The sequence below is a fragment of the Triticum urartu genome, chromosome 1A (genome assembly GCF_056163025.1).
Source record: "Triticum urartu cultivar PI428250 chromosome 1A, HENAU_Tu73, whole genome shotgun sequence".
Taxonomy (NCBI): Eukaryota; Viridiplantae; Streptophyta; class Magnoliopsida; order Poales; family Poaceae; genus Triticum; species Triticum urartu.
This window is the reverse complement of record NC_141873.1, coordinates 43,440,832-43,454,556: the sequence shown is the minus strand read 5'-3', so window position 1 is coordinate 43,454,556 and position 13,725 is coordinate 43,440,832.

Genomic DNA, 13,725 nt, shown 5'->3' with positions numbered 1-13,725 from the left:
AGGATAAACAACTAGGTTGTCGGATCCCACACATACGAAGCATTTCAATCATACACACAATATGCTCGATATGTGTAAATACAACATGTCATCACAACATAACTCTACAACTCAAGTATTTATTCCTTAGGCTCCGAGGAGCGAGATATTACAAACATGGGTGTCATGACCCAACAATCACAGCATACAAATCAAGCACATGCGGAAGCTTAACATGTCTGAGTACAGACATCTATAAATGGAAAAGGCTAAGAAGCCTGACTATCTACCAGATCCTGCCGAGGGCACAAGATCGTAGCTGAGGTATCAAGCTAACATCAAAGTCCACGCGGAAACTACTAGCGAGACTGAAGTCTCTCTCTGCAAAACATAAATTAAGCAAACGTGAGTACAAAGGTACTCAGCAAGACTTACATCAGAACTAGCTACATATGCATCGGTATCAACAAGGGGGGTGGAGTTTAACTATAGCAAGCCAGCTTTGACTCAGTGGCTAACCTGAACTACGACTGCAGGCAACTCTTTTTAGGTGGCGCACACGAGTCCACATATTCACCATCCAATACACCACTATGGAACCACTCCCGTCTCCCTACGAGAAGGCCATCCATAGCACTCACACTTATCTTGCGAGTTTTAGAGTATCCACTTTCACTTGTCTATGAACTGTTATAGGCAACCCAGAAGTCCATTACCGCGGACACGGCTATTCGAATAGATGATGTTAATCCTGCAGGGGTGTACTTCTTCACACACGCTCTCACCACTTACCGCCGTTTACACGACATGTACTCGGCAACCTTCAAGCGGAAGCCCAACGAGGGTGTCGGCCACGGCCTACCTAAACACTCAAGTCTCTAGTCCAGGTTTATCGCCTATCCAGGTTCCATCCATAGGGAGTCCGGCCGAGGTTTCCACATACGGCCCCGAACGATGTGTACAGGGTTCCGAGACACCAAACGGGCGCCCAGCATGCCCGGCCACGATGTATCTACCGCAACATAGCCCACCCCTAGGGTTAGCGCAACGCACGGCCGCCAACACATATCCTATAAACACCAGAAACTAGTTGCAACTCCTGGACAGAGGACAAGGGTGATCAAGAAGCCGAGACGGTCCATTGGTTTCGGGCCCAATGCGTGGTAGTAACTGTTTCATGGATCACAAACACAGAACTCAGTTCCTAAGAACGGTTTCAATGAGACAACCCACCATGTACTCCTACATGGCCTCTCATCGCTACCTTTACCAAATCATGTTCACACACTTAGCTCACACACTGTAGGACATGTTTACGCACCTCCGGTTCATCCCCGGTGAATCAGACCTGACACAACTCTAAGCGATAGCAGGCATGGAAAACAAGCATGAATGAGTAGGAACATCAGGGCTCAAACAACTCCTACTCATGCTAGTGGGTTTCATCTATTTACTGTGGCAATGACAGGTCATGCAGAGGATAAGGGGTTCAACTACCGCAACAAGTAACACAGGAATCGTGTTGTCCTAATGCAGTAAAAGAGAGCAGGAGCGGGAGAGTGGGATTGTATCGGAATGCACAAGGAGGTTTTGCTTGCCTAGCACTTCTAAAGATGGTATAGCTCTTCATCGGTGTCATCGAACTCACCGTCGAAGCAACGTCTACTGAGAGGGGACAAATACCGGCAACAGAGAAAGAAACACAATCAATGCAATGCACAATATGATGCCTGATCATGACATGGTAAAATGAGTGTGTTGGGCTAATGCACCTACAACCAGATGGGTCTGGGTCATTTTGAACCAAAGGTTCAATCCCAAACTCAAATTATGAATTTAAATAGTGCCTTATAATGTTTTGATATAAACAGCAGGTTTAAGTTGCTTTATCATGCATGAAAATGGTACAGATGGATAGATTAGATTTTTCTAATCATTTTTCATATATAATTTATTTCATTCTGAGCTACGGTTGAATTTCTATGATTTTTAGAAGTTTTAGCTATTTTCTGGAATTTCCTGTAAAAGAATAAATCCAGAAAAGAGTTATTACGTCAGCATGACATCACTGTGAGGTCAGCGGTCAACGGGCGCGGTCCAGGTCAAACTGACCCCTGGGACCCGCAGGTCAGTGACTCAGCTAATTGACTGAGTAATTAGCCCTAAGCTAACACTAACTAAAATGTCAGCAGGGCTGGGCCCACATGTCAGCGAGTCAGTGGGTTAACTAAGTTAATTAACACTAATTAAACTAACAGTAATTAAACAGGGGCCTGGGCCCACACGTCAGGACCCAGGGGAGGTCAAACCGGGGTCTACCCGGGCCAGCGGGGTCAACCCTGCCGGTCAAAGCGGTCAACCCGCCGGCGTTTAGCCGCCGGCGAGGGCCGAGACGGCAGTGCGGCTCGGGAATCGCCCACAGGCGACCATTTGCGCGGCGGAGAGGCTCTACGTGACGAGGAGACTCGTCCGCGTCCAGTGGTAGTGGTGTTTGGGCTCGGGGTGGTCCGAAACGATGGCAACGTCGAGCTTTGCGGTGGCCGGAGTTCGGCCAACAGCGTGTTAGGCGATGCAGGGAACGGCAGGAGCCGCGGGTGGTCGCGGTCGATTCCTGGGAACGTGCTGAGCTCGGTGGCGCGCTCGGTTGCAAGCTTGCGCGGTTGTGGCCACGGCTACGCCATGGCTGGTGGCGAGATGCTCTCGGGCTCGAAGAGGGCGGCGACTACACGGCGCAAACGAGCAAGGGGGAAGTGGGATAGAAGGAGAAGCTCACGGGGAGTGCAGCGGTGGTCTTGGGGAGCTCGGGGAAGCAACGGAGCGGGCGCACGGTCGCCGGCGATCTCGGCGGACCGAGGTTGAAGAAGACGGCGATGGCGGTGCTGCGGTGCGTCCCGCGTCGAGCGAGTCTACGAGGAGGATGAGGGCGTCGAGGCGGAGGTCATGGACACGTCGACGAGGCGCGGTAGGGCCGGTGGCTGCGGCGTTACGACGACGCGGCCGTGGCTGTGCTCGGCTACGGAGGGAGAGGAAGCAGAGGAGGGGGAAGAGGTCGGGAGAGAGTGAGAGAGGACGAGGGGGTCGGGGGGGTGTGCGTGGCGGCGACCAGGCAGTCGAGGGGGGGGGGCACGCAGGCAGGGAGGAGACAGCGCGGCTCGCCGGCCATCGGGCACGCAGCTGCTTCTCCTCCTGGCAGGAGGAAGAAGACAGTGCTGCCCCTGGTGGGCTGGGCCGGTTAGCTGGGCCGCCGGGTAAGGAGGCCCAAGTGGGTGAGGCAGGTGAGTTCTTCTCTCTCTCTCTCTCTTTCCTATTTTGTGTTTTCTATTTTTTTGCAGTATGTTTTGACTTAGTTGAAATACTAAAACACTTTATAAAATTCTGCAAACTTTTATGGGCACTATCTGATTTAAACGAGAGGCCCTCACCAAGTTTCAGAATATTTGGAGCTAGCAAATATTTTATAGGAATTAGTAGCTCCAATTCAAATAAGTATTGACTTAATTCAAAGGCCCAAATAAATATTTCTGTGATTCCAAAAATATTGGTTTGAATTTTACCTCTTGCCAATATTTCCAGAAATGAACAGGAACATTTTCTTGGGTTTATTTGAAGCAATTTTTAATGTTGATCATTTTCAGAAAAGATTTCTGAGGCTTTCCACTTTCCCCAATTCAACTTTCAGAAATCTTTACATGATGCATGAATGCTTGTGCAACTAGTTACAACCAATTCTAGGGCTGTGACAACTCGCCGCCACTAAACAAGAATCTCATCCCGAGATTCAAGTCGTGAGGTAAGAAGACAGAGGGACACAAGCTATCACAATCTTCACGATCCAAATGTCTTTCTCGAGGATGATGATTCATTGCATCACCTTAATCTCGACGTCTTGCTTTGAGAACTACATCCAACATGACAATGAGAGGAAAGGAAAAAATCTAGAAGGATTGATCTTATCGAGGATCGAACAACTCAGGATCAACTCGTGGAGCGAGACGCTGAAACAACTCTCGAGCTGAGACACGAAGCATACATCGAGAGGAATGGAGTGCAACACATGACAAAGGTACACTAGGTAGGCAAACAATTCCACACCTAAGAGGGTGGTGGTCGGTTGCCAAAGTAGCGAGGAATTGAGTTGCCATGACACCAAAACGAGACATCTTGGAGGAGGGTGACCCGTAGAATCATCCCTTAAGTGGCAAAAAGAATTACTTTTGATCCAGAGATCGATAAAATTCTCTATACCAGCCTAGGGAAAATATCGACAATCGTTTGGCGGAGTAAGTAGGGATGGCATACCGAGACTAGAATGGATGATGTGGACTACCTTGTTGAAGACAACGCAATGGATGATTTTGCTTATCATCGGAAATGGATGGGACCCATGGTATGTCCACTTTGAAGATGATCCTGAACAACTACTGAGGTGCAAGCTGGGAACAAAATGCAAATGTTGGGAATGATTCTGGTAACTGGGGAAGAACTCAACAGTCGAGAGTGAGTCCACTGTTTGAAAAGGTTATAACATAACTAAGGAAACATGGAGAAAAACCCAGTTAACGCCAACGATAAAACCTGGTGCTAGCGCGTGCTCTCAAGAACTTGAGCATCTCCATATTCATCAAGGTTTTACCAATACCCGTGTCAAGGATCCTGGCAACACAACATACCACCATGATGAATGGTGATGGATAATGCAGATGCAAAGGAAGATAACACTTTCTCAGATTTCACCTTAGCGAGCCCAAGGGAACAAAATCTGGATGATCGACCGAGAGACATTTGGCACTCCGCTTCTAATGTTCTCCTTGATGTGCTAGGATAACCCATTTATTGATACGGTTTGGTATCTAGGACATCAAGTAAAGGTCGGACTTCAGAAGCTCAAGAATCCGTAAGTATTAACTACGGAGGTAAATCCTATGAAATCCTCATGGGAAGGTGGCCAACTTTCTTCAATCGAGATACTACAATAATAGGTCTTCCGGCTGGATGTGTTGGCCACGACATCCACTTTACCGGTTATCGAGAGACCAATATTATAGTTCTTGGAAAACGCTCCAACCATCAGATCTGCCTGAGATTCAGATTTGGTTGGTGTCAGGATATTCCATACTCATCGAGTCTAGAAAGGAAAATGAAGGTTTGCAACACAATTTGACGAGATGACGTTGCGAGATTCTCGGGGAATGAACTACAATAGCAAGCTCCAAAACATGAGCTGGTTATGCTACACACATGTGAACATGCGGTCCTAGACAAGCATGACCACCTAGTAGTCTTATAATAAACACTACCGAGTTCAGGTTGGGAACCATCATTGAGGATAATGAAGTCCTAACATAAGTCATGACTAGTTGTTATGAAGGAACTCCTTCTCCTTGAACAAATCAATCAGTGGCTTGGTGTGCTAGGAACACATATGGAGTGGAGGTAATTCATCTACCAAACCATAGAATACTTCGCACATATGCATGACTGATTTGGGATGATTCCAAGGGAAACAAAACAAACCTTTCTCAAATTCATGGCGGCAACTTACATCGAGTGCACATGAATTAGAGGAAGTCACTTCTTTCATCCAAATATATGCTTCATGAACGGGGCATGAAGAAAATGCTCACACAAGTTCCCAGCACTAGCTCAATGTTCAACATGAATCATGGAGGAGACAAGATGCTGCTGTTGGGCTCAACAGCAACTCATTGGAATTTCCATATCACTGGACTTCCACCATATGTGAACAATGTGTTAGTATTGGTCAGACCGAAAGATGTAATGGTGTATGCTCGAGGGATCAACCACGAGTAAGACAACATTACGAACATCGTTGGTACTGATTTGATTTGACGATAGCCCACACTCAAATCAAAGGGTTGATAAGACAATAGGTCCAACAACTGATCACAGGGACCAATCGATGAAGATATCATCTTTCTTCAACACAGATACAAGATATCCCTTAGGGATGAGCATTGTCGGACAAGCTTTTATCTTCCAACTCTCCAAGTTGTTGTTAAGCTTAACCAGCTAGCTCAAGGATATCCTACACAGATTCTTGGAGAAAAGGGTGGCTACAAGAAACCAACTTGATCACGAACTCAACATAGCGATCAGGTGACAACCTGGTAATACCTCCGAGAAGATATTCAGAAAATCACGAACCACCGATATGTTACTAAGCTCGAGAACAATCTTGCTTTTCAGGGCAAGATGATATGATCAAAAGAGCAAGGGTTCGGCAAAATCCTAACCCGTTGATCGAAGAGTGCACCAGAAATAAAGACTAGGTAGCACGATCAATTTTAGGATGATGATTTAATAACCATCACACTAAGAATGAGAATATTGTCCATTAACTACCAAGCAACACGGTTGCTCGGAATATAAATTTCACACATCATGGTTCACTTGTCGGCATTCCGGTTGCAACAACACGGGACCGAGGAATGAATAATGATAGTGAGAAGTATCACTGCGTCAAGAATTCATAAGAGGTGGTGCAATTCTCATGACATTCTTGACATAAAGATGGTAACACTCCAAGGTAGAACAAAGCAAAAGCTGGATTGGCATTTGATCTGTGGAATACAACTGCTTTGACCCAATCCTAGAAATGGATGAGGTACTGGGGCTTGGTTCTCCTAGTCATTCTGAACTAGAATGGCTTGACGGACCACAAGAACGATAAGCACCGATGAACGAATGCTCACATACTCTTGACTATCAACTGATAGATGAATGTCGGAATATAATGGAAGGGGGACAACTCAAAGGAACATATAACTTCCTGAGTTGTGAATGCATAGATTAGTATGTCGAACGAGTTCAACATATTTCTTCCGGGTAACCCATGCAGAAAGGTAGAACTGGCAGAGTCACAATTATGAATGGAGAACTCCTCAAGAGTACTCTGATTGTGATTTTTTTGGTTCAAATAACTTCTGCCATATTGGCTCATGGTATTGGAAGAACGATATACCACAGACCTCGAGGACTATCGCAAGGGTTACTAATATCCTAAAGGAACTAGCAACACTATCAACAAGAGGTAAAGTAGAGTGAAACTTGGGCTCAAAAACCCAGGAGTAGAATGCCTACTACTAAATGGCATCACGGGATGCTTTCGAGAATGGTGGCCAGAATCATCACATCGGAAACACAAAACATGGCTAGATTACTAGGTGACTCCCTAAACACCTAGGGTCATAATAATAGCTCCAACATATATGTCGAGGCAATAGAGTACCTCAACTGACAGGTAGTGTGATTAATCTGGCCCAAATGGACATCAGGAATAGGAGGAAGGGGTTTGCAAATGCATCAGACTACTTAGAAACATGGGACGACTCGGACAGCATAACGGCTGTAAATGCTAAAAAAGATTTGAGACATCCTGCAAAATGGTGGCATAACCACTCAACTACATCATATCAGGGTTCTGAGGCCATTTAACAACACACTGGGGTAGAAGAAACTGAACTGAGGCTTGAGACCAACAATCCTACGAATCTACAGATTAGTAACACGTGATCCTGATAGAAAGATGAGGAGCCTAGTTCTTAGTCCCCGTAGAAGAGAAGAGGTTGACTCAGATCAGAAGGCCATGAGGTATAAGGAGTAAAAAGAGCCTTACGTTCCCTTCCACAATCAATTCCCTTACATAACTAAAGCATTTCTAGACTCGACTTCGACCAGTTGGCTTGGTAAACCTACAGGCAGTCAGGCTCTGATACCAACGCTGTCAGGACACCGATTCCAAATCACATCGATCTAGCTGGTAACACCTCATATCACTTTGCGGCCTCACGCACGGTATTCCCACGGGTGTCGCCTTACCATGGCCCGGGACCGTTTGCGCCTTTTGGCTCACGTATGATAGTGTCGCTAGCATCCATATGACAGAGAACCTGGGCCGATATGGCTAGTCGTGAACCCAAAGCGGCACTAACCTATGGGGACAGGCATACATGAATCACATCAAGCATGTCGGTCAGCAGCGTGTGAATCCGGGCTGTAGCACTGGGCTAACAGGACTCCGGGAACCCGGGCTGTAGCAGGCTAGGCAGGACTCCGGATGTCACCGCGTGACATTTCCCCGAAGGGACAGACACAGGAATGAAGTGAAACACATGCCGGCCAGTCAAGTGTCCTGAGCAGTAGTGCTGGGCTAGCAGGACTCCGGTGAACCGGGCTGTAGCGGACTACTATGGCTCATGGAAGCACTAGACTACATTTCCCCATAAGAGAGGCTGCCAAGGATAAACAACTAGGTTGTCGGATCCCACACATACGAAGCATTTCAATCATACACACAATATGCTCGATATGTGTAAATACAACATGGCATCACAACATAACTCTACAACTCAAGTATTTATTCCTTAGGCTCCGAGGAGCGAGATATTACAAACATGGGTCTCATGACCCAACAATCACAGCATACAAATCAAGCACATGCGGAAGCTTAACATGTCTGAGTATAGACATCTATAAATGGAAAAAGGCTAAGAAGCCTGACTATCTACCAGATCCTGCCGAGGGCACAAGATCGTAGCTGAGGTATCAAGCTAACATCGAAGTCCACGCGGAAACTACTAGCGAGACTGAAGTCTCTCTCTGCAAAACATAAATTAAGCAAACGTGAGTACAAAGGTACTCAGCAAGACTTACATCAGAACTAGCTACATATGCATCTGTATCAACAAGGGGGGTGGAGTTTAACTATAGCAAGCCAGCTTTGACTCAGTGGCTAACCTGAACTACGACTGCAGGCAACTCTTTTTAGGTGGCACACACGAGTCCACATATTCACCATCCAATACACCACTATGGAACCACTCCCGTCTCCCTACGAGAAGGCCATCCATAGCACTCACACTTATCTTGCGAGTTTTAGAGTATCCACTTTCACTTGTCTATGAACTGTTATAGGCAACCCAGAAGTCCATTACCGCGGACACGGCTATTCGAATAGATGATGTTAATCCTGCAGGGGTGTACTTCTTCACACACGCTCTCACCACTTACCGCCGTTTACACGACATGTACTCGGCAACCTTCAAGCGGAAGCCCAACGAGGGTGTCGGCCACGGCCTACCTAAACACTCAAGTCTCTAGTCTAGGTTTATCGCCTATCCAGGTTGCATCCATAGGGAGTCCGGCCGAGGTTTCCACATACGGCCCCGAACGATGTGTACAGGGTTCCGAGACACCAAACGGGCGCCCAGCATGCCCGGCCACGATGTATCTACCGCAACATAGCCCACCCCTAGGGTTAGCGCAACGCACGGCCGCCAACACATATCCTATAAACACCAGAAACTAGTTGCAACTCCTGGACAGAGGACAAGGGTGATCAAGAAGCCGAGACGGTCCATTGGTTTCGGGCCCAATGCGTGGTAGTAACTGTTTCATGGATCACAAACACAGAACTCAGTTCCTAAGAACGGTTTCAATGATACAACCCACCATGTACTCCTACATGGCCTCTCATCGCTACCTTTACCAAATCGTGTTCACACACTTAGCTCACACACTGTAGGACATGTTTACGCACCTCCGGTTCATCCCCGATGAATCAGACCTGACACAACTCTAAGCGATAGCAGGCGTGGCAAACAAGCATGAATGAGTAGGAACATCAGGGCTCAAACAACTCCTACTCATGCTAGTGGGTTTCATCTATTTACTGTGGCAATGACAGGTCATGCAGAGGATAAGGGGTTCAACTACCGCAACAAGTAACACAGGAATCGTGTTGTCCTAATGCAGTAAAAGAGAGCAGGAGCGGGAGAGTGGGATTGTATCGGAATGCACAAGGAGGTTTTGCTTGCCTAGCACTTCTAAAGATGGTATAGCTCTTCATCGGTGTCATCGAACTCACCGTCGAAGCAACGTCTACTGAGAGGGGACAAATACCGGCAACAGAGAAAGAAACACAATCAATTCAATGCACAATATGATGCCTGATCATGACATGGTAAAATGAGTGTGTTGGGCTAATGCACCTACAACCAGATGGGTCTGGGTCATTTTGAACCAAAGGTTCAATCCCAAACTCAAATTATGAATTTAAATAGTGCCTTATAATGTTTTGATATAAACAGCAGGTTTAAGTTGCTTTATCATGCATGAAAATGGTACAGATGGATAGATTAGATTTTTCTAATCATTTTTCATATATAATTTATTTCATTCTGAGCTACGGTTGAATTTCTATGATTTTTAGAAGTTTTAGCTATTTTCTGGAATTTCCTGTAAAAGAATAAATCCAGAAAAGAGTTATTACGTCAGCATGACATCACTGTGAGGTCAGCGGTCAACGGGCGCGGTCCAGGTCAAACTGACCCCTGGGACCCGCAGGTCAGTGACTCAGCTAATTGACTGAGTAATTAGCCCTAAGCTAACACTAACTAAAATGTCAGCAGGGCTGGGCCCACATGTCAGCGAGTCAGTGGGTTAACTAAGTTAATTAACACTAATTAAACTAACAGTAATTAAACAGGGGCCTGGGCCCACACGTCAGGACCCAGGGGAGGTCAAACCGGGGTCTACCCGGGCCAGCGGGGTCAACCCTGCCGGTCAAAGCGGTCAACCCGCCGGCGTTTAGCCGCCGGCGAGGGCCGAGACGGCAGTGCGGCTCGGGAATCGCCCACAGGCGACCATTTGCGCGGCGGAGAGGCTCTACGTGACGAGGAGACTCGTCCGCGTCCAGTGGTAGTGGTGTTTGGGCTCGGGGTGTTCCGAAACGATGGCAACGTCGAGCTTTGCGGTGGCCGGAGTTCGGCCAACAGCGTGTTAGGCGATGCAGGGAACGGCAGGAGCCGCGGGTGGTCGCGGTCGATTCCTGGGAACGTGCTGAGCTCGGTGGCGCGCTCGGTTGCAAGCTTGCGCGGTTGTGGCCACGGCTACGCCATGGCTGGTGGCGAGATGCTCTCGGGCTCGAAGAGGGCGGCGACTACACGGCGCAAACGAGCAAGGGGGAAGTGGGGATAGAAGGAGAAGCTCACGGGGAGTGCAGCGGTGGTCTTGGGGAGCTCGGGGAAGCAACGGAGCGGGCGCACGGTCGCCGGCGATCTCGGCGGACCGAGGTTGAAGAAGACGGCGATGGCGGTGCTGTGGTGCGTCCCGCGTCGAGCGAGTCTACGAGGAGGACGAGGGCGTCGAGGCGGAGGTCATGGACACGTCGACGAGGCGCGGTAGGGCCGGTGGCTGCGGCGTTACGACGGCGCGGCCGTGGCTATGCTCGGCTAGGGAGGGAGAGGAAGCAGAGGAGGGGGAAGAGGTCGGGAGAGAGTGAGAGAGGAAGAGGGGGTCGAGGGGGTGTGCGTGGCGGCGACCAGGCAGTCGAGGGGGCGGGGCACACAGGCAGGGAGGAGCCAGCGCGGCTCGCCGGCCATCGGGCACGCTGCTGCTTCTCCTCCTGGCAGGAGGAAGAAGACAGTGCTTCCCCTGGTGGGCTGGGCCGGTTAGCTGGGCCGCCGGGTAAGGAGGCCCAAGTGGGTGAGGCAGGTGAGTTCTTCTCTCTCTCTCTCTTTCCTATTTTCTGTTTTCTATTTTTTTGCAGTATGTTTTGACTTAGTTTAAATACTAAAACACTTTATAAAATTCTGCAAACTTTTATGGGCACTATCTGATTTAAACCAGAGGCCCTCACCAAGTTTCAGAATATTTGGAGCTAGCAAATATTTTATAGGAATTAGTAGCTCCAATTCAAATAAGTATTGACTTAATTCAAAGGCCCAAATAAATATTTTTGTGATTCCAAAAATATTGGTTTGAATTTTACCTCTTGCCAATATTTCCAGAAATGAACTGGAACATTTTCTTGGGTTTATTTGAAGCAATTTTTAATGTTGATCATTTTCAGAAAAGATTTCTGAGGCTTTCCACTTTCTCCAATTCAACTTTCAGAAATATATACATGATGCATGAATGCTTGTGCAACTAGTTACAACCAATTCTAGGGCTGTGACATTTACTTACTGTTACTCCTTGTGAAGTCATTGTATGTTTGCACTATCTTTTGTCTTCACTGAGTGACTGCGTGTTCTGTGTGGCTTCACAATTTCTTCCTACCTGATCTCTACTACATTGCTGCTATTAGTCATTGTGCTCTCACTTCATTGAATACTTGACTATGGTTTGCCTAGTGTAGTCTACCTTCCGCTGCATGGTAATAGGTTTATTTCTATCGTTCGTCTTTGAAACTTTCACGTTTTGAAGACTTTCATAAAAATCACCTATTCACCCCCCCTCTAGTCGATATAACGCACTTTCAATTGGTATCAGAGCGAGGTGCTCCCTTGTTCTGTGTGATTCGTTTTAACCGCCTGGATTTTTAGCTATGTCGACTACAGGGATAATTAAAGTCTCCGCTGCGTGCCCCGTCTTCAATGGAACTGAATATCCCTACTGGAAGAATAAGATGCGCATGCATCTTGAAGCCATTGACGTCGACCTATGGTATGTCGTCAAGAACAGCGTTCCCAAGGCTGGAGAAGGTGTCACTGCTGCTGATGTCAAGAAGTTCGTTCAACTAGACTCTACTGCCAAGAATATCATCTGTGGTCATCTGACCAAAGGATAGTATGGCCGTGTGAGTGCTTTGGAAACATCTAAGCTGGTCTGGGACTGGCTCTCCAAGGTCAATGAAGGCGTCTCAACCCAGAGAGATCAGAGAATCAGTGTCCTTCGCAACCTCTTCAACCGCTTCAAGCGAAATGACAATGAGAATGTCCAGCTCACATTTGACCGACTCACTGACATCACAAATGAGCTTCAAGCCCTCGGCGCTACTGAGATGACCAAGCATGAAGTCGTCAAGACATTACTGAGATCACTTGACAGTTCGTTTGACACCCTAGCCCTGATGATTCAAGAACGACCTGATTTCAAGACACTCGATCCATCCGACATACTTGAGAGGCTCAACACACATGAGTTTCAGCTTTCTGAGAAAAGAGATATCTACGGTACAAACTATGGGCGAACTCGTGCCTTGAAGGCAAAAGCTGTCTCCTCATCTGAAGAAGAATCTGGCAGCAGTTCTGATGATCCTGAAGACATTGGAAAGGAACTTGCTATGCTTGTGAAGAAGTTCCAAAAATTCACCAAGAAGAAAGGCTTCAGAAAGTCTTCACGATCAAGCTCAAGGAATGATGAAGCTTCTGCTCATGACTACAAGAAGAAAACATGCCACAAGTGCAAGAAAACTGGCCACTTCATCTCTGAGTGTCCGCAGTGGGACAATGAGAATAGAAAGAAGAAGAAGAGCAAGGAATATGACTCTGACGACAAGAAGAAGAAGAAATACTCAAAGTCTTCTTCCAAGTCTTCCTCAAAGTCTTCATCACACAAGAAGAGCTCATCTGGCAAGGCACGTGCGTTTGTTGGCAAGGAAATGGATTCAAAGGAGGAGTCCGCTTCTGAGGAGGCGGAGGTGGAGTCTGAGGAGGAGTCCGATTCTGGCGTTGCAAGTCTGGCTACAGCATACGTTGCCAAGTCCATCTTCAATACTGAAGACAATGACTTCACCATCGACACCGATGCAAACAACAAGGACTACTCTGCTCCTACCTACTGCTTCATGGCACGCGGTGCCAAGGTAAACACACGCACTACTCACTATCAAACATCTAGTGACGATGACTCTGATTGTGATTCAAGACCCATCTACAAAACACTTGCTAAAATTGCAACTGAATAACAGAAAGCCATGGAACATATTCAAAAACTGTTAGA